General features: G+C 42.0%; 1 protein-coding gene across 1 annotated transcript in view; it reads right to left on the minus strand.

Annotated features, from left to right (window-relative positions):
- The window catches only part of RYBP (RING1 and YY1 binding protein), a 41,740-nt gene that overhangs the window by 18,651 nt on the left and 2,215 nt on the right, over positions 1-20,874 (minus strand). The gene's annotated exons all lie outside the window — the stretch shown is intronic.

Consider the following 20,874-nt stretch of genomic DNA (forward strand, 5'->3'; position numbering starts at 1 on the left):
AAAGTGAAACTTCTTTGTAGATTAATGAAATACAGAAGCCAGCAGAGATATTACTTGGAAATGGAAGAAAAAAAACACACAAAACACAGCCAAAGTTTCACTTCCTCTATACAACAAAATACAACAGAGCTCAAGCACAGCACATGGCACATCTTCTACAGCCTCCTCAGACAGCACATCAAAGATTTTCTACTTTATATCTGATGTCAGATTACAGATTTTTTGTGAATTATCTGAGAAGATAAAGATTACCAATTATGTAACTCAATACAAAGATTTTAAGACAACATTACTGTAGACCTATTTTTCTGTTAACAAACTTACAACAATTATTTTATAACAGCAAACACAGTTAACAGAACTACTAAAGGAAAGTCTTAAAAACCACTACTAAGCAGTCCTGCTGTGCTGGGTTTGGTTCTGAGAGCGTACCCCCCAGCTCTCAGCATCACAATATCCAGGCACCAGTCCCAGGTGTATTTATCAAGACACCTTAGTTCAGTTTATTTCCATTTAGCTACAAATATACACTGACAAACAGTGAGTTGCTCCAGGATGACTACAGCATAAGAAAACAAATGAAGTTTTTCTGAGCCTCAGGACTACACCACACTGACAATACCCATCTACCAGATTAGAGAAATCACTTGCTTTTGGAGATTTACAAAAATGACTTTGTGAGATTACTATGTTATGTTGCTTCCTCTAATTTCTTCCTGGATTTGTGCAGCTAATTGCTAATCAACAGCATTTCCAAGTTATAGCAAGCTAAAAACAGAACCTTGTTCTTAGACAAGAAAAGAACAGAACTCAAACCCCATTGTGGGAAACAGTGTGGACCAAACTGAGCAACCACTTCCTAAGGAGCTCACACCCTTGCTGTGCACCAAAACCAGGGAGTACAAACAGCAAAAGCCTTCCACATGAGACAGCCCTGTCTGTTCCTACCACTGGCTTTTCAATTCCACCTATTCCCCTCACCAGCTCCCAATGCAGCCACAAAGCCAGCCAGCTTGACACCAGTGCAGTGGCAGCTCCAGTGGTCATGGTGAACAGCAGCAATGAAGGTCGTGAGCACTGATGCCCCAGCACAACTATTTGCAGCCTGACCTGAAACCCCAAAAATCTATTTAACATCTTTAAAGACTGAGTGATAACTTAGAAAAACACATAGGCTTAAGTTCACTACCTGAAAACCATCACTTTGGCTAGAAAACTTAGGTGTACGCAAGGTAGGAAAGACTGAAGCAACCACCTTAATGCTGCAATAACTGTTCCCTTTTCAAATAAGTTTTCTCAGATGAAACTGAAAGCAGTCAAATAACAGAAAAACACAGAGAGATTACCATCGTGGCATACAAACAACAGCAGAAAAGCTTTTGTGTGCCTTCTTTTAACAAAAGAAAGTCTAACTTTGAAACAGCTGCTTCACTGCCATGAGCCCACGCCCCGAGGCAGGGGCTAGGTTAGGTTTTGTTTCTGTTTATTTCACCATTTCCCTGTTTATTCAGCTTCTTTCCTCTCTCAGTGGCAGTCAGGGCAGCACAGGGCAAGTGGCTTCATCCAAAACGAATAAGCAGTCCTGGACCCCAACAGACGCTCTGTGGTGCTCTTCAAAACTCAGGTACCCATGGTCCTTCTGAACTTGGACAAAGCTTCAAGTCTTTTCTACAGGAAAACACAGCAAATCACCTCAGAGCTTGCTTGAAAAAAAAATCCTATTTCCCCAAGTGTCACATTAAGGTGAAAGAAGGTAATGAAGGTAAAAAGGGAAAAGCCAATGAAGTTACACAGTCTTAAGCTCCATGTAGCTTAAATGCTACTTACACAACTGTTAACCAGCACGGGTTGGAAAGGAAGTCTGCTCCTTCTGCAAAGGCTGCAGACACTCCCCAGAGATGCTCGTATGGTGACCAAATGCTTGGGAAACATCAGACTTCTCTGGTTACAGACAAACGCACTTCAGTGTTGTTTCAGACAATCCACCGTACACTGAAGTTTAACCTCGGTGATACCAGTTCTACCAACTTCAAGTGAACTACTTTTTCCTGAGGCAGGCAAAGGACTTACTGAGGGCTGAAGGAAGAGTAAAACATAAACCTTTTATACACACATTTGTAGCAGGAAATTTGGATCCTGAACATCATTTGCAAACAAAGTATGCTCATTCTGACACCAACAGTAGAGCTCCTCTACAGGGATTTCCAGGGACAGATGGCATTGACAGAGCACAAGTCATGCTCTACTTTCTCTGGGAACAGTGTGCTTGCATTAAGGTGTAAAATCAGGTCTATTGTTCTCCTAATCTCAGCTACACCTTGCCAGCAAAAAAAAAAGGTACGTGACTGCAGTGTGCGTAAAGCACCACAGAACTTGCGATACTGTAATGTGGCTAACAGTTGAGTGCTGGATATAACATCTGACATCAGGACAGGCCTTCAAAGCCCCACACTGACCACTGCAGAGACTGTGTGTTTGTTTCCAATGATGCTAGTCATGGTGGCTGTAGCCAGAGTACAGGTGAGCAGTCACAGCGGCTGGCTGGGTACATCCAACACTCAGCAGGCTGTAGTTCACGGTTGTGTTTTATGCAGCAAAACAACACAGTAATTGTCACATGGGACAAAACAAGCTGCAAGGACCTGATGGTCAGGGATGCAGCATTGACTGAAATAGGAATCACACTGGCAGGAGGGCATATGGATCCTGTGCTCCTCTCCCTTCTGCATCACCAGGAAGAGACTCCCACAGTATTTGATAAAGAAGTTACTAAGAGAAGGTGTTTCCCAGAAAAGCAGATTTTTAATTCAAACAGATGTTCTCTCCTGAAGACTGCCATTTCAATGACTGACATGTAGTGACATGAAATACCTGAGAAGCTTATAAAAAGAAACTTGAATCATCAAGTCTAATGAAGCTGGCCCACTAGCAAGCAGCAGACAAATCATGCCCACACACAGTGCCCACTGCAAAACCCAGCCCCAGGCCTTTCACAAAGTATTTCTTTACTAGTTCAAAACAATACAACCACTACAGCAGCTTCACAGGCACACTCACAGGGCACTTTCGTAAGACAGGCTCCAACAACAAAATCCTCTTTCATAGTTTTGGGATTTTTTTTGTATCAGCAAGAACTTCAGGTCATTTACTCCCCTTTGGTTCATTCACAGGAGAAAATCATTCTCATAACAGTTTTTGTCAGAATTTTACAGACCAGCAAAGTTCTCTGTGCAGTTAAACTATTTTAATCCTATATGCACACACCCTCCACACCATACACAGGTGCACAAACAACTTGCCTGGGTTACAAGTCCTCAGTGATGAGTAAACCTTCTGATGCTGCAATACCTGTAACTGCATTTCACAGAAAGCAGCAGCAACAATACTACTAGTGTCATGAAGGTCTGCAGTTTTAAGTTCAACAGTTTCTGCTGGAAAATGTAAGCTTAGTCTAAACCAACACCATGTAGTTAACAAAACAGACCATCAGACCTGCAAGCCTGCTTTCAGGGCAGCCATGCAAAACTGGACCAAACTGGACCAACTAAACACTTCACATTTTAAGTCTCTTTTGTTCAAGTGAGTAACTCTTCTACTCGGACATTCAACATGAAATAACCCTATCTGAACTGAACACATATATTCAAGACACACAGCTAAAACCTGAATGCAAAACCTGTAAGGTACCTCATGCGGGGAAGCAGCCACAGTGCATTTTAAGGTGGTGGGGTCTGAGCCTCCCAATCCTGCAAAGGTGCAGAGGGGATGAGGGCTCCAGTGTCCTCCAACCCCAGCAATACTCCACACTGAATCAACTCCTGCTTTTTTAAAAACCAGATTCTCAGGGGAAGTCAAAACCAAGATGATGCACTGGCCTGCAGAGGAAAAGGAGAGCTGTCTACAAAATGAGTTATTTCAGAACATGTACAGACATGGGCACAAAGACCTAGAACCTAGTGTAAGCAGTAAATCCTTAAATAAGACGTTGTAAAGCAAGGTATGCATAGATTTCACCCAAGATGCCGTTTACTAGAAATATTCCAGGAAAAATGTACTTTGATTTAATAGACCTATGTTGATTTTATCCAAAACACAACCTTTCCACTCAGTCACCACTTCTCACAATCAGATGCACAGTGTGAACTGAATTTTTGTGTAGAAACAGGTGTGAACATTCCTTGGACCTGTGCTCAGTTCTGCCTTACCTCTGTTACAAACAGAATACAACCTTCATTAAAACCTCTCTTCATTAAAACATCTCAGTTGTGGGATTTATTTTGTGCCACTTGCTGCCTGAATTTAAAAAGAAAATTAATTTATTCTATAATGCACTTACACAGAGGCTGAGAGGAGACCGCTTGCATAACAAGTATTATGCAATTTCCCAAATAAATAATACCCTTGTAGGGGGGAGATCACAAAGTCCCAAAGATTTTCAAGGCTGCAGATTTGGCTTCTAAAGCAAAGAGTCTGTAAAAATCACATGCCATCCCAAATCTTCCTGCTAAGTACTGACATCGCATCAACACCTGGAGATCCCATCAGGAACAGTGCCCTACTGTGTATTAAGAAAAGACAACGTGGCAAACATGCAAAATATCCCTACAGTACTGTCTCTAAAGAAGGTAAAGAGGTTGACACACCAGCTAGAAAAAACAAATACAACACAACACAAAACAGCATGGATGCAGTCACACTTATAAAGCTGTGCTTTGTTTTGGGTAGCATCTAGCCCTAAGATGGTTTTATTAGATCAGTAAATAAACCCCAAACCCCACCAAAAAAACAAATGCACCTTTATGAACCATCTTCAGCCTGAGGTACTTTGTCAGCCCAAATACAGTCGTGGAACATCTCATGTGGAAAACCTAAGAAATACCATGCAACTAGGTGATCATCACAAAGATGTTTAAAAAACAGCCCCCACACTAAAACAATCACTAAAGTCACAAATGGTCCAAGTAACCCATGGAGAGAAAACCCAGAGGAAATGAAGCCCAGCTGGCGGCACTGGGGAAAACAAAAGGGGATCTGGCAACAGACCCCAGTGCCCACGAGCCCCTACCTTCCAATTCTGACAAATAACTTTGCCAGGCCTGCAAAAAATTTTGCTTCTCCTCAATTTCTTGTTGCATTTGTGATTTGGCCTTTCCCCTCCACTGGTTTCTCTCTTCTCCACTCAGACCCCAGCACATAGTGCTGGTGGCCCCAGTGTGCTCCAGCTCTCGTCAGCCAACACTGACACAAACTCTGTTCTCAAAGAGGAAAGTCCACATGCACCAACCCCTGCTCCAGCCAGGAATCTCAAACCCCCACCCACTGCACAACTGCAGCCTTGTATTTGCATAGGAAACAGGCAGAAAGTGAAAAAGTGATTCAGTAAGTAAAAACTATATTAACTTATATTCTTTTTCATTGGCAATGGAAAAGGTCCACTGCAAGTTTCAGTTATCCGAGTCCTGGGATATTTTCACCAACAGCTTCAACTGGGTATCAGGGAGCAAAACTGAGAGATCAAGTTTTGCAAAGGCAGCATCCATTCTGCCAGAAACTAGACATAAAATTACTTTCACAACTGAGCTAATCAGCCACGTTCCAAACATAAGCTGCATTTATCTCCTCAGAACAGCAGACTTTTCTCCTAATTATCTCAGGTCAATGGCAGTGAACACTGAGCAAACTGACACTCCAGGAAGCAATGTAGATACAAAGCTGCAGGGGAGGCAGCCTTACATTTGCTTAGCAGTAGTATCACATTTTAATGTAAAGTTTCTCTTTTTAGGCATGACAATTACTTTCTAATTAATCCCCAATCAATACATTTGATAAGGCAAGAAACTGAAATACCAAGTGCTGGACCAACATAATTCCCCTATTTTCAGGGAATTATTTAAGTTGGAAAAGACCCTTAAGATCATCAAGTCCAATCACAAACCTAACACTGCCAAATCACCACTATAAGCACCACATCTACACATCACCTAGAATTGGTTTTAAATGTTGGAGTGTAAGCATTTAAGACAACTGAAGCATTCAGTCAGCCAAGGGAATAATGGTTACATTAATCTTTTAATCAAACTCACCCAGAATTTTGATCACTGTCTCTGTGTGCTTAAGATATTCACAGAAGTTAATATAAACAACTTGAAAGCACTACACCTCCAGCTCAATACCTACAAGACAGAAGGTCTCAGGTGCACAGCCTCATCTGCTTCTTTGCTGAATGAGTCAGTTTTTCTAGACAGGTTTGAGCTTGTCACAAAACAGAAACTACTTTGGAAATCTCAGTAAGCATTTCAGCTTCCCTAAAAACACAAGTGGTTATGGGCTGACAGAGTTTTACTAGTACTGTGCAACAGAAAGGTCTTGTGCGATTTCCCTGAAACTTCTGTTCAAAAATGCAACAACATGGATTATCCTCATGAGGTGAAGAGTTATTTCATGTAGCATCAATAATTACGATGCAATTGAAGACTTCTGCAATTGCAGAAGCAAAGAATAGCTCCAACAAGCCTAAGGCGAGAAGGTGCTTGGGTCCTGATGAGAAAGACATCAGAGATAAAATAAAGGTGGAAGGGGGAAAGGGGCAAAAAGGTGCTTCCACATCTCTTGATGGAAGCAACACAACATCCATAAACCTGCCCTGACCATAATGATCCCCGGAAGAAAAGCATCATCCTTTAAATACATGGTGGTCCTTAGGTGACACAGGATGGCATGGGGCTGCGCTTCTTTCCAAGTTACATTCTAGTTCCCTAAGCTCGTTGGTGATATTATGTAAGTATTAATCACACCGCTGTTCAGCACACTTCTAACTGCAATGATTCGAACTGCTTCCAGTAGCTCGCTAATCCCAAGTACAATCTTCTTGACAGCAACTGACAGATCTGGAGTATTCAGATATAGCTGAAAGGAAAAAAAAAAATAAAAATCAAACCCCTCGTCTGTCCGCTTTAAAAACAGGCAATATCCCTGCTGACCAGACCCACAGCTCAGTCAAGGGCTGGGACACACTGTCGATGGGATTCCAAGCCTCATGTTAAATGCACTAAGCAGGTTGCTCAGACCCCATGAACAGCTGATAAGGAGCAGCCCAGGCATACAGACTGGTGAAACAGAGTGGGTAAAATACAGTGAAATTAAGTGGTGTGCCAGCAAGGTAGCAAGCTGCTGGGATCAGCACCCCGATGCAGTGCTATCTCAGGGTTCTCCCACCCTTCCAGCAGCACAGCTGGACCCCAGCTGGGTGCTTGCTCCACTACTCAAAAAGGTGACCCCCCAAAGGCTGGCTGTGCTCACACCCCAAAGCCCAACATCTACCCATCTAGGACCAGCTGGGTGGCTCCAAGAAGCCACTGGAATCACCATGCTAACACAGCAAAGGAAGATTTCTTCCCAAAAGCCATCTTGAGATTATAAGAACAACAGAAAATTGGATCTCTCTCGCATCTTTGTCATCACAGATACCAAAAGGTTTCAGTCATCACATGCCAGACTCAGCAGACCCCTTCCTCAGACAGGGCTCTGCCTTTGCCCTTCCCATCCAACTCTGCTAGCATGGATCTTCCTTGCAAGCTCCAACACAATTCTACATGCATTATTTATCCCTCTTGCTAAGTCATGCAGTGGGTTAATTACTTAACTATTGTAATATTTTGCAATGGCTGTACTCTATTATTCTAATTGATTTTTATGGGATTCCTTTTGGCGCATCTTTTGAGCAGAAGAGCATGTTTTTCTGGAGTATAAAAGCTACGTTTGACATTTGTTTTTAGCTTAAGAGCTGGATGTCAAAAGTGAATTTTTATGAGAATATCAATGTATTCTTAATTAAAACAATGTTGATACATTACTCAGATATTTGCCGTTTCTGTTAACAACCTCTGAGACATGTTTTTTCACAAATCTAATGAAATATAAAAATAGTTATTAACTATTTGTGTTAATCACAAAGTTTTTTCTTCCCAATTGGATGTTTTCCTTCTAAGACTTCAGTTAGCATGACTACCAAACATTTGAAAGGTGAGAGATCTGCAACATCTTTGCTTAAAAACTAAAAGCTTAAGTCAAAACACATTTGCATGTCTTGCTTACCACCACATCAAATTTTGCTAAGATAAATGCACAGCTTAAGACTCACAGAATTGCTACAGTAAGATACTAAATAAAATCAGCTCTTTCCGTATAATCAACATGATATAAGCTACACACAGAGCAGCCCAATTAAACAATTTTTTATGTCTCCCTATCCCCAGGATATTCTTCAGGCTATGCAAGAAGCAAGATGTACTTGCTACGTGAAACAGTTTTGTGAAGCGATGAACAGGATTTCACAAAACACAACAGACCCAGTGGCTCAAAACTGGTAAGAAAACTTTTTCTGCCTGGAGCCAGAAATTCTTCCAGGAGGAACCTTGCTTTAAAAGCTGCTAATGATAACACTCTGAACTAGAGCAGGGAGGAAAAGCAGCAAGGCGCTGATAATCAACCCCTGTTACCTGCTAGTAATCTGCTGGCAATATAAACAAAGGCATGGACACAGCTTCACAGAGAAGGAATATAATTTTTTTGAGCACATCAGTATATGAGGACTAGCATATTTGTACACTAACATCAAACCCAAGAACCTTATACAGTTGGCAGTACAAAGGCTAAACTTTAGGACAGATGAGACTGAGAACTACAGCCCCAAAAAACAGCCCTAAATAATTTGGCAAATATGTTGGGCTTTCTGGGTGTTTTGTTTGTTTCTGCTTAAATGACATTTAAGGTCACCATCAGTGATCCAACTCTGGATCCAAAGTTTTATCAGCCTCAGCCCCTGTTCAAACCTCAGAGGCTCCAGGACAATCAAGAGCAACAAGCTGTCTGAGGAGTCCTTTGCTTCCACAAACACACACCAAGTTCTTCCCCTGAGTCTCATTTAGGACTTACAACTTATTTCTCAATTCTTTCTTATCTATTAAAAACATCTCGCTAGGAAAAAAACAGTCTTGGAACAACGCAAGATCACAGAAGATGACTGCGTTAAGTTTCATGTCAACTTTTTCCCTTTCTTCTCAATGCATCAGTCTTGGAGGCCTGATCCAGCCCTTTCAGCTGACGACAAAGTGCTGCACTGATTTCTGAGAACTCTGGACACCACTGGGAAAAATCAATGCAAGTAATAAAAAGGTCACATTCTCCACAAGTATCAGCTACGTGTCGAATCAAGACAGATTTGCAAACGCTAGCACACTCCGAAATAAAGCAACCAACTGTTATTAAACTGATTTCTTTGCACGGCATCTATATTCCCACACCCATGACTAAGTAAACCTGTTCCTTACATTATATGCCTTCATGGGAAGAAAAAAAAACACCATCCATGCTTGTGACAGGCTTTTAAAAACAAGTAAGTGTAGTACATAACTGTGCAATTTCATAGCTTTTAATTCAGAGTGCTAGTGGGAAAGTCAGTCTGGCTTACAATGCAAAAACAAAATGGCAAGAGGGGGAAAAACTCAAGAGCTGTAAATAAAACCCAACTACTGCCAGGTGTCATCCCTCACTCTTCCTGCACATTTGGAAAACCCTGAGAACTGGCACAGAACTGTAACAGGTACCATATTACAGAGCTTTTTCCATTACTTACACAATGTGCCTGGTTGTTGGAAGAAGTAATGCCTCTCCAGGCACGAGTGGTGAGACTGTCCTCGCATCATTATAAACGCACAATCTGAACATGAAGGTGTGATCTCCCAAGCACTTACAGAGGAGATATGCACTTTAAAGGCATGATGTTCCACCCACCCTTTCCATTGTTGATTTTTCTATCAACTGGTTAATTTGTGATTGGAAAAAAAATGTCATTATTCTCATATGGCAGGAAAGCTTTTGTTTATGATACATCTTTCACTATCACTTCTTTGCTGGTTGAATAATAGTAACTCTCAAAAGAGCAGTGTAAATTCCAGCACACAACTGTACGTTCCCAGCCAATGCAACCAAGGAGCCTCAACAAACCCTTCAGGGGTCTGAACTTCTGAATGCAAATGTGTGATCCCAGTGTGCAGAGGTGATGTGAAACTGTCACTAAGTCATTTAATGAACCTCAGAATTTCACAGTTAGAGCTCTGGTATTACGTACCATCCCTGTGGATAGCCCCATAGTCCTATGGACACTAACAATGCTTGTCTCAGATGCATTACATCTTCTTGACCTCAGAAGTTAAGCAACTTACAACTAACTTGAGTCATTTCCGGTAATAAGTACTTCTAATTAATGACTTTTAATTGCTGCCAGAGTACTGTATTCCCACACCCATGGTTAAACATGTTCCCTACTCTGCTAGCCCACATCAAATTGTGCAACTCTTAGCAATCCCATGCCTTTAGTAGCCATACAGCACACAGCTCTGCATTCCTCTGGTGCTTTAGGAGCGAACACATCGCTGTACATGACAGTGAAATGAAGTGCACAAAGTCTACCCCCCACACTTTTCCAGCAGTTATCATTTGCTTTCTTGCTGCTCTTGCTCTTAAGTGATTTTATATACAGTTCAGAGAAAGGAAGATAAACATTGGTTTAAATCTGATTTCACGTGTAGTTTTTGAGAAGACATTTCAGAACTTCAAAGTATTTTCCAATGATTTGTTCCTATAAGCCATATGTAGTAGAGACTTATTGCTACATTTGCTTTACAGACAGGTAAACCTATGCATGTGAGTAACCTCACCGCACAGAGTCCGTGACTTACAGCAAGTTAAAAGGGTGGAGGGAAGGAAAGTCCCCACACCAAGCAGTGCCCCAGCTCACAGTACTGGTGAGTATGTAAGAAATACCCATCCGCCATGCAGAGTAACACTTCTCTGCCAATATTTATAGTTTCATTGTGTGTCACATGGGAATTAAACATCTCTGGACACCGAGATACCGTTTACACAAGGTTTGCAGCCCTGTATTCTGTAACAGGAGTGCTCCTGCCCACCCCTAAGCCCATGCTTATTCCCAGTGGGACCACGGCAACACCACCTCCGCAGAGAGGCAAGAGCCCAGGAAGGAGGAAAGCAGCCATCGAGGAAAAGCCACTTGCAGGTTAACTCATTCTCCCTGAGCAAAGCTGGATGATGACCACCCACCTCCTTAGATGAGCACATCAAGCTACCTTTAACTGCTGCCATGTCAGAGCACACCACCCAGCCATCCCTCAGACAAGCCACCCACCATCACTGCCGTGTGCTTTCCCTTTTGCTTTGACAGAAACCCAGTGCCATCAGATGCTATTAAGAGTAACTTCTGCAACCCACTTGGCTTCACTTTCCACACTCCTCTGATTAAGACACACCATCCTTCGAATCCCACATGGGCACTGGGCAGCTGCCAGTCTTTCCTACACAAGTCAAGCTACTTGTGTGTAAAAACAATAAAACACACAATTTCCCCAAAGTAATTCACCATTTTTATGACAAGCACTTTTATGGGATAAAGGTTTACAAACTGGTGTACTAGGGCTATACTGGAAGCATTTCCTAGAGATCGTTAAATATTTTTGTTAAATTGATCCATACCCACAACTGTTACAGATAACAAATGAAAATGGGTTTGTTTCTCCATAAGACACCTGTAATAACTGAGCAATAGCAGCAAACAGGCACAAACCAGAGCTCCCTCGCCCTATTAGCATTACAGAGGAAAGCCTCCCCTTCTCCTGCTAATGATGTGCTCTACCCTGTATCCCCAGGAGACAAATGACTGCACTGGCTGATTGACTCCATCACAGGGCCATCATCCATCAATGTATTGCCTCTCTTATTGAAATCTCATCTCGGGAAGAGAAAGTGCTCAGTACCACTTCTGAAAAAACAGTAAAGCACTTTCAGAATAAGAGCTCCAACATACATAATTGGAGCCAAATGTTTCAGCAGAAGCACACGTTTCCAACAACTTGAACATACAGGCATGCTTCGTGTAACCAGGACAAGTAAGACCTATGTCCTTCTGCTAATCTAGATGGGTTTTGTAATTTTTTTATTAAACAAGGGAATTAAACACTTGCCATATACATAGATTTATCAAATTAAAACATGGACAGCGAATACAACCACAGAGATTAAAAAACAGAAACTCGAGAATATTTAGCTAGCTGATTTGCGAAAGGGTGAATTCCAGCCCCTTTTACACAGGCTCGAATCACACTAACATCACACTACCCCTACTGACACCTGAAATAGAAGGAAAAGAAAATATAAATCATTCCACGTACTTACTCAGTACATAGATTAAAAAAATAAAAGGCAGTAATCCTATTCAATAAAGAAGTACCCCTTAACATTAAAAAAAATGCTGCACATTTGGGACTGGGCACAGGGGGTAACCCACGCTCAATGCTTACCACGTTCTGAGCAACTTCACAACATCGCTGAAGTCACCAAATTCTAGTACTTCTGCATCCTCTGCCCACCTCCCCAGCTCAACCATGTGAAGTTTCACATGAATTAGCTGGACAGAGTTCCATGTGCATAAAAATCATAATCTGAAGTATTTTTCCTGAACTAAATGATCAGTCTCATGTCTGTACTCAACAATATAGATCTGAAGGAGGCAGCTTTATCTCAGGCAAGATATTTTGTCTCACTTAGCACCTCTGCATGTTGCAAGCAATGCATTGTAACTTTGAAATCCTGAAGAAGAATCTGGTTCAGAAAACATGTGTAAAACTTATTCCTTGTTTAGCCCTAAACAGAATTCAAAACCAACTTGTTTTGCTTTCATTTTATTTAAAGGCAACCAGTAAGGGAAGATCCCAAAACTAAAGTTTCTAGAACTCCTGAACATAGAATCACAGGACGTTTTGGGTTGGAAGGGACCTTAAAGCTTATCCAGTTCCAATCCCCTGCCATGGGCAGGGACACCTTCCACTAGAGCAGCTTGCTCCAAGCCCTGTCCAACCTGGCCTTGAACACTGCCAGGGATGGGGCAGCCACAGCTTCTCTGGGCAGCCTGCCTCAGTGACTCACCATCTAAACAGTAAATAATTTCTTCCCAGTACCTGATCTAAATCAACCTTCTTTCAGTTTAAAGCCATTCCCCCTTGTCCTGTTACTACAGGACCTTGTGAAAAGTCCCTCTCCAGGTTTCTCAAAGGCCCCTCCAGGTACCTTAAGGCTGCTCTAAGATCACCCTGGAGACTCTTCTCCAGGCTGAACAACCCCAGCTTTCTCAGTCTGTCACCTTTGTAGCCTCCTTTGGCCTCGCTCTAACAGCTTCACATCCTCCTTATGCTGGGGGCCCAGAGCTGGACACGAGAGTGCAAGTGGGGTCTCAGGAGAGTGAAGCAGAGAGGGACAATCTCCTCCCTCAATCTTCTGGTCATGCTTCTTTTGTTGCAGCCCGACACAGATGGCTTCTGGGCTGCAAGCGTACACTGCTGGGTCACGCCGAGCTTCTCATCAACCAAGTCCTTCTTCCTCAGGGCTGCTCTTAATCCATTCTCTGCTCTGCTCAGCCTGTATTTGTGCTTCATATTGCCCTGACCCATGTGCAGGACACCTTGCACTTGGCCTTTTTGACCTTCATGAGGTTTGCGCTGGCCTACCTCTCCAGGCTGTCAAGGTCTCTCTGGATCCCATCCCATCCCTCCAGCATGTCAACCACACCGCAAAGCTTGGTGTCTCAACAAACTTGCTGAGGGTACACTCACTCCCGCTATCCACGTTGCCATGTCCATATTCCTATCTAAATTGTAAATATGGAAGCTTGCACCACCATATAGTAACTGACGTAGAACATGTACCATGCTTACCCAACTATGGAACTTTTCAGCTCTCAGCAAATTGCCATAAAATGTATGTTTCAAAATGTTTATCAGTCAAAGTTAAAAATCAATTCGACTGTTGATTCTGCAGTGAAGAATATCATTACAAATTTTTAGTACTTTGATCCTTGTATCATAGGGGGTTACTACAGGAGACCAGCATCTCAAATAAGGCCATATACAGCTCAAAATCAAGTCTCCTGGTTTCACAATTCATACTTGAGATCCCTGCAACCCCCTCTTCGCATATATTTCCAGTGCTATTCAACAGAATATTGGCTGTGGGTGTACTTTCAACTGTCAGCAACACAGGCAGCATTTCAATAATAAAATACTATCAAAACAACACCCAGCTTTAGCCAGTTTGGTTTGGTTTTGTTATTATTTTGTCGGGGTTTTTTATTTTAGAAATGAGTAGAGATTCACCCGACTAAAGATTCAGAGTTATCGAACATTCAAACAAAACTTCATCAAGCCAGCAAAAAGAAGTGATGCTTTGCCCTCTCATTTATATTTGAGCCACTCAGAATTACAATCTTTCCCATGTTAAACAGGCAGTGAATCTGTTGATGTACCAATTAGCATCTGCTACAAAGAACATGTTCCTAATTAATTGCTGGCTTATGGGAAGAGTAGTGTTAAAGATTTGGTTGGACCTCCAGATGTACCAAAAAAGCAAAAGGAGCTCTGGTTGATGTAAAGAAAATCTGTCTGCACAAAAAGCTACATATTTAGCATGTGTCAGCTCTAAGAGGAATTTCATAAATGTAAAGGAGGTATTTCCATATTATTTCTACGGTATAGGGTAATGCTGGACATCTGCTTAGGGTAACATGTACAGGTTACTCAGTATTTGTGGTCTGCTTTTTTTTGCCATGTCCTTAATAAACAGAAGTAGCAATAACAATAATTTGCCCTTACCAGTCTGAAACATGCACACTTTAAATAAATACAAACCCTCCTGTAAGACTCCTTCCCTCTGTGAATGTTCAGACTTTTACCTTGTGAAGGAGGTTACTGCAAAAAGAGATACCAAGTACAGCTGTCAGACACAGTCACAGCGAGTTTGTATGAATCTTATTTCAGGTCAGAACTCTGCATTACGAAACTCCAGCACACCTCGCGAGTGACCTACATTACGGGACTGGAACCCACTGACCTACAGAACCACCCAAAATCCCACAAAATAGGTCAGTGGGTTTCCTTGTAAGAAGAATTACATAGACAAGGAGAAAAGCACACAATAAAGGACAATCAGAGCGCAGGAGCGAGCACTCTGCAAGCACTCTTGCCCTGCTGCTGTGCTCCTGCACGCCGACAGGACTCCCCAGAAATGCCTTCAACTCTGGTGTTTCTCACCAAGGGACTGTGGAAGGACATGTCTGCTCACAGAAGGATGTGTTCAAGCCCAATGGAGCAGGAAGAAAAGGAGCAGCACCACAGCAAGGAACAGCAAGCCTACCAACAAGAAAGCCATTTCATTCACTTCGCCAATGCAAAGCAGGTCTCGCAGCAGCCAGAGTACAAGGAACACCTGATTCATGATCAGTAGCGAACCAGCCTGGAGTTATGGCAGGGATGGCCAAGCTGCAGCACAAAAGCTGGATGTATCCAGCCAAAACAATCCATCTAGCCCACAGAATACTTCTTGACTCCCCATCCCTCATGGGTCTTTGGTCCCATGCATTTTGGCAGGAGCCATGGGTGGCCCCAGAGAACTACGTTTTGCATCCACCACTTCCCTCCTCTCTACTACTCTAAGCAACACTGCATGCTTTATTTTCATTTCATGCAAGGTTCTACTTGCTAGACAAAGCCACATCAGGGTGCAAAGGCAGCAGCCCTTCCACAGCCAGATGATGGGATCATGAAACAATCAGGGCAATTAAGAAAGGCATTCAGAGAAAAGTCACTCTGCATTCCTCTGCCTACCAGTTCCCCACAAGGACCTGCCGAGAGCAAGGGGTCAGTATCCCAGTGGACACAACGTCTGGTCACGGCAATAATAGAAAGCTGCATGCCCTCTCCTCCTACATGCACATACATACTTTGGTTTAGATTCCTATCTCCCAAAAAAGCAGTCTACGGAGGAAGAAAAATATGAATAATATCCACACTGCATATTACCAGTGATAAACATGCTCCATGTCACAGCTTATCTGTTAGATTTTTATACAGTCTCCAAGAGAAATCAAAGATTAATATTAAACCCTACCACCCACAATTACTTAACTCAAATGGGTAATCTACATAAAAATAACAACACACCTTACCCACGCTAAAGATTTTACCATTTATTTTAACAAAAAAAAAAAAAAAAAATCACAGAATCATAGAATCAACTAGGTTGGAAAAGACCTTCAAGATCATCAAGTCCAACCATTACCCAGGATCTTTTTTACCTAATAAAAAAGCACCCTAACAGGTAGAGGCATTATTCCTTTATAGGACCTTCAGGAACACAATGTGGTAGAAGCAAAGCGAGTGACAGTACCCACCACACTACCTACTGTGTTTGTCACCTACTGCATTTCAAGTACCCGAACCTGACAACCATAGCAAAGCAGTATTGCCTTGGTGCTGCATGCTTATGCTGAGGATCCTCCCTGCTGAGAATGGTTTCCCAGAGGTGCTGAGACCCAAGAGAAATCCTGGGGTGATGGTAATGAGATCATTAATACCAGAGCCAAACACCAGCAAAGAGCAAATCAGGACACAACTCTCTTTCAAACAGCCAGAGTACAAGACACAGATCCTATGCCAAGCTAATGCTTGCATCAGGATGACAGATAACAGCTGATCTGAAGCTGAAGAACTTCATCTCCTCAGATGGAGTCTCACAGACTATGCTAGTTAAAAGGCAAGCATAGCATGAATCTCTACCAGCAGTCAGTTTATATTGATCTAGTCAAAGGATCAATACTCTTAGCCACATGGCCAAGACACCCAGGGTTCCAGCAACACAAGTTATGAAGTCAAATTTAGTATATTGCCAAACCACAGTCACGGAATTCAGGGCTTGCTGTGAGCCATCAGCATTGTCTGCTTGTAAAATGTTAGGTTTGCAAGAGGTTCCTCTTGCCCTGCCAGGTTTGCCCAGCAAAAGTACTCCTCCATCTACAGATTCAGACTGCAACAGGTGATTTACTTTTAGGGAGTGCTGGTATGAGACAAGAGAAGTCTCAAGAACCACTTGTATGTGGGCAAACATTTTGCATATAGGTATCATGTATTCTAGCACACAGAACTATCTGGGCAGAAATATGCTGTTCCCATCCATCACCCAAGGGAACACATCCTCAGGACGTGGAAGGCTCCACGGAGAACTGGCACAGCTCCAGGCTGGGACAGACAATGTTTTGCTCCACCTGATCCAAGAGCCATTTAACTTCGGCAATCAATGGGAAAAATACGGATGATTTAAACACAGATATGAATGGCCAATTAGTAAAACAAATATCCCAGAGTAAAGTCACCAATGTCCCCTCGACAACAGCTTTCTCCAGATGAGTCACATACTCCATTTTTATAGAAAATAACCCACTTAAAGGCCAGCTATGATGCTGAATAACAACCCCCCTGCTTAATGCAGGTGAAAGCTATCCAACTTGAAAGAACTGAATGAAACCACTTTGCTTTCAACCTACACCACAGATACACATTTTCAGAACAGTCCTGCAAATACATGGCAAATCAGCAGCGCATATATTAGCTGTACAGAGATCAGGAGCCTGATTTGTCATTCTAGGAATAGCAGGACTATCTGGTGTCTATTCTGGTCAGCCCAGCCTGGATGCAGAACAAGAGGATACTTTTCAATGGTGACATGGAGAGTAGATTACATCCTTCACGGTGCTAGCTTATATCTTTCAAACATGCAAAGGAACTTTCTGGAGAACTGAAGGAGAACAACATCTGAGACAACTATCCTACACAAGAGAAAATATATCTTTTTAATTATGACGAATAGTTTCAGCTCTGCCTGCCCTCAAAAATAAGGGTAGCAAAAGAGTGAAGCACTACTGACATATGCTCCATGAGCACTCCACAATGAAACCTATGTTCAAATCACTTGATCCAAACTCCAAACCATGCACTTTAAGCATACAGCTATTAGCAACAAATACAACAGAAATGCTTATTAAGTGCATGCCTTGCAGAGGACATACATGCTACACCTTGTTAATTTTGGGCTGCAGCGTCCCACTGTTTTGTTCATTTGCACATCAGACATCCAGTTTCTGCTCTCACATCTTCCACTGACATTTTTTAGTGCATTCCTCTGTATAATCAAGGCACATTCATGATAGAGGATGTGAAGTTCAGACAAGGAAAGCACTTATCCTAAAGTTGAGAAAAATTAACATCACAGAAGCTCCACCACATCACACTGCTTGCCATCTATCCAGAAGGAAAGCTTCAGATAATAGAAACTACCTCTGTGAAATCAAGAGTGAGGGGGAAATATTCTTCTTTACAATGATGTCTGAAAGCAACCCCATGCAGAAACACTCTGCATGGCTGTGCCTGGGAGGAGAGAAGAAGCTACAAGGTGTACAGGAACACAAGGTATGTAAACCATTGGAGAACCAAAGGGAAAGAGAAGCAAGAATACCATTTAAAAAAAAAACCAAAAAACAAACAAAAAAAAAAAACAACAAATGAAAACAGGGAGCCATCTCCTACCCTCAGATAGGAATGCACAGCTCCCGGTAACCAGAAATACAAGGCCAAATTCTGCCCTCACATTCCTAGGAAATCCAAAGCAAACTTTCATTCCGTGTTTGAAGACATAAAGGATACTGGAAGGAACACGCGTCTGTGAAGCAAGCTTCCTGGTAGAAGTTTTAATTCAAGCCTTCTCGTGTGTGCAGGAGCGGGTAGGGCCACATGAGAGCAAACCACCAGAAGAGCTGCAGGACTCAAGTGGAAGTGGTGGCCAGCACCAGCTGCCTGCACTGCTACACCAACACAAAAACCTCTGGGAAAGAATAAGAGTATTGTACACTGTAGCAAGCACATCACCATTGCTCATTCCCAAGCTAGCCAGTTACATCACCTTTCTTGCCCAACTGAATGCTGTGTTGAACACAGCTTATATCTTTGCCATAATCCCCGCAAAAGGAAAACCATAGAAAAGCACAACATACTTGCCCTAAAGAGAGCGCAGTAAGTTTAACCATAAAATTACAAGAATAAAGTTGAGGAAAGGGAGTTAAGTGACATATTGTAACAAACCCAGTATTCAACAAGTACTACAGGTTTAACATAATCTTTGCACCACAGCTCCCAATTCTCTTGAGATGGAATTGACCTAATTTTTATTTAAAAGCAAACTGAAGTATTTATAAACAGTCCTTTGAAAACGTATTCAGGTGCAATTTAACTGTTTAACATCTATAGTGATTTTGACTTGGCAGGTCAACTCTAAAGCTCACGTGTTTGAAGCTTCTTTATGAGATCCTAGGGAAAGAGGATAGCTGGATCTGACAAAGTAAAACTTCTAACTGCTGCCAGCCAACCCTCCTACACACAAACAGATTATATCGAGTCTGAAAAAATACACACAGTGTGAATTAGCCAACGTCCTAACTAGCTCTCAAATCAGAGAATATTTATCAGCCAAAGTAAACTCTACAGCAAATAAATGGCTTCACAGTGGAGGGGTGGGGGGAGTAGGTCGTATCATATCTTAATGAAAAACTAGGCATACTGTAATTGCACACAGTAATTTGATGAAAACTGGTTGCCCCACCATGTCTATGTCTGTCTTTCACTACTTTGTTAAGCTTTTTAAAGAGGAAGTTTGATAGATTTCTGATAAGTGTTACTGAAGTAAGCCTAAATGAAGCACAGCTTTTAAATGTGGAAAAGTGTCATCAACTTGTCAAATTGCAACTTAAAAGTCAAGCTCAACAAACACCTTATATTTCAAGTAATAAATTATCAATCATAACTCGTTAAGTATCTTTACATCAGTCATTTAGCTAAAAAATTCTGACGAATTTCCCCGGCACCGACTTGTACGTCACATACTGTAACACTCAGAGCAATAGATACCACAAAGAACTCTGACCTCCCAGGTCTTCTCAACACACGACAGTCCCTCACAATGCTCAATCACTCCTGCTTTCAGTTATATTTATTCATAAATTATACAAATATGCAAGACGACATGATGGTCCATTGAATATTTTAAATACTTTCTCAAATTCTCCAAACAAAGGCAATTTAAAAAGCGGCAAATATGAATAGAAAGCTGATGAATTAAATGAATTAAAATTAGAAGCTATTCATAAGGGTTCATTAAAAGCTAAAGAGAAGTACAATGTTCTAGACCAAAGGATCACATCTGCAAGTAAGGCTCTTAACCTGAAATCATCAACTGCTATCCCTCTTAATGGCCCTTTACAGACAAAACATCCTACTACCTCAACAAACAGTTTGAAAATTACCATTAATAAAAAGTAAAGGCATAGGAGAGAAAGCTGCTCAAAAAGCTCTCAAAATGAACATCAGCATGGTGGCCAAATGAAAATGACTGAATCTGCTACAAGATACAACCCATATGGGCTCCTACATCTCATTAAGGCTCTCCTACAAACACCCATGCACATGCTTGACACCACGCTGCGAGAGCTCGCCGTGACTGCAAGGCTACGCGCTGTAGTAGCACACACAGTTAAAGACCAGGCAACTGCAGGATCAATGTGTTTCACCTGAGCACACAGGGAAGCCAAGGAAACAGAAACCCACAGAAATCAAGCGTGCTGTGAAGGTTTAGTTGCATGACAACAATACTGAACAAAACAAGTGAAGAATCAGCTCTAGATGAGTACAGAACACTACTGTCCCAAAAGCTCGACCTTATTCAATGTTACAACTATGCAATTTAAAATGCTTAAGTTCAAGACCTCTGTTTAATCTGTAAAAAGCAGAGATACTTGTAACCAACACGCATCCTAAAAATACACAGTAAAGGGCTACAGTGCTCTCTGTTGCTGTAACTCGAGAGTTTCAGTGGACCAAAAGCATGCTCTCCATTAACAATGTAGGCACTTCACATTGTCTAAAGCAC

The sequence above is a fragment of the Pezoporus wallicus genome, unplaced genomic scaffold (genome assembly GCF_028554395.1).
Source record: "Pezoporus wallicus isolate ANWC-B61680 ecotype Strahan unplaced genomic scaffold, APGP_CSIRO_Pwel_v1 contig_7073, whole genome shotgun sequence".
NCBI classification, from domain to species: Eukaryota; Metazoa; Chordata; class Aves; order Psittaciformes; family Psittacidae; genus Pezoporus; species Pezoporus wallicus.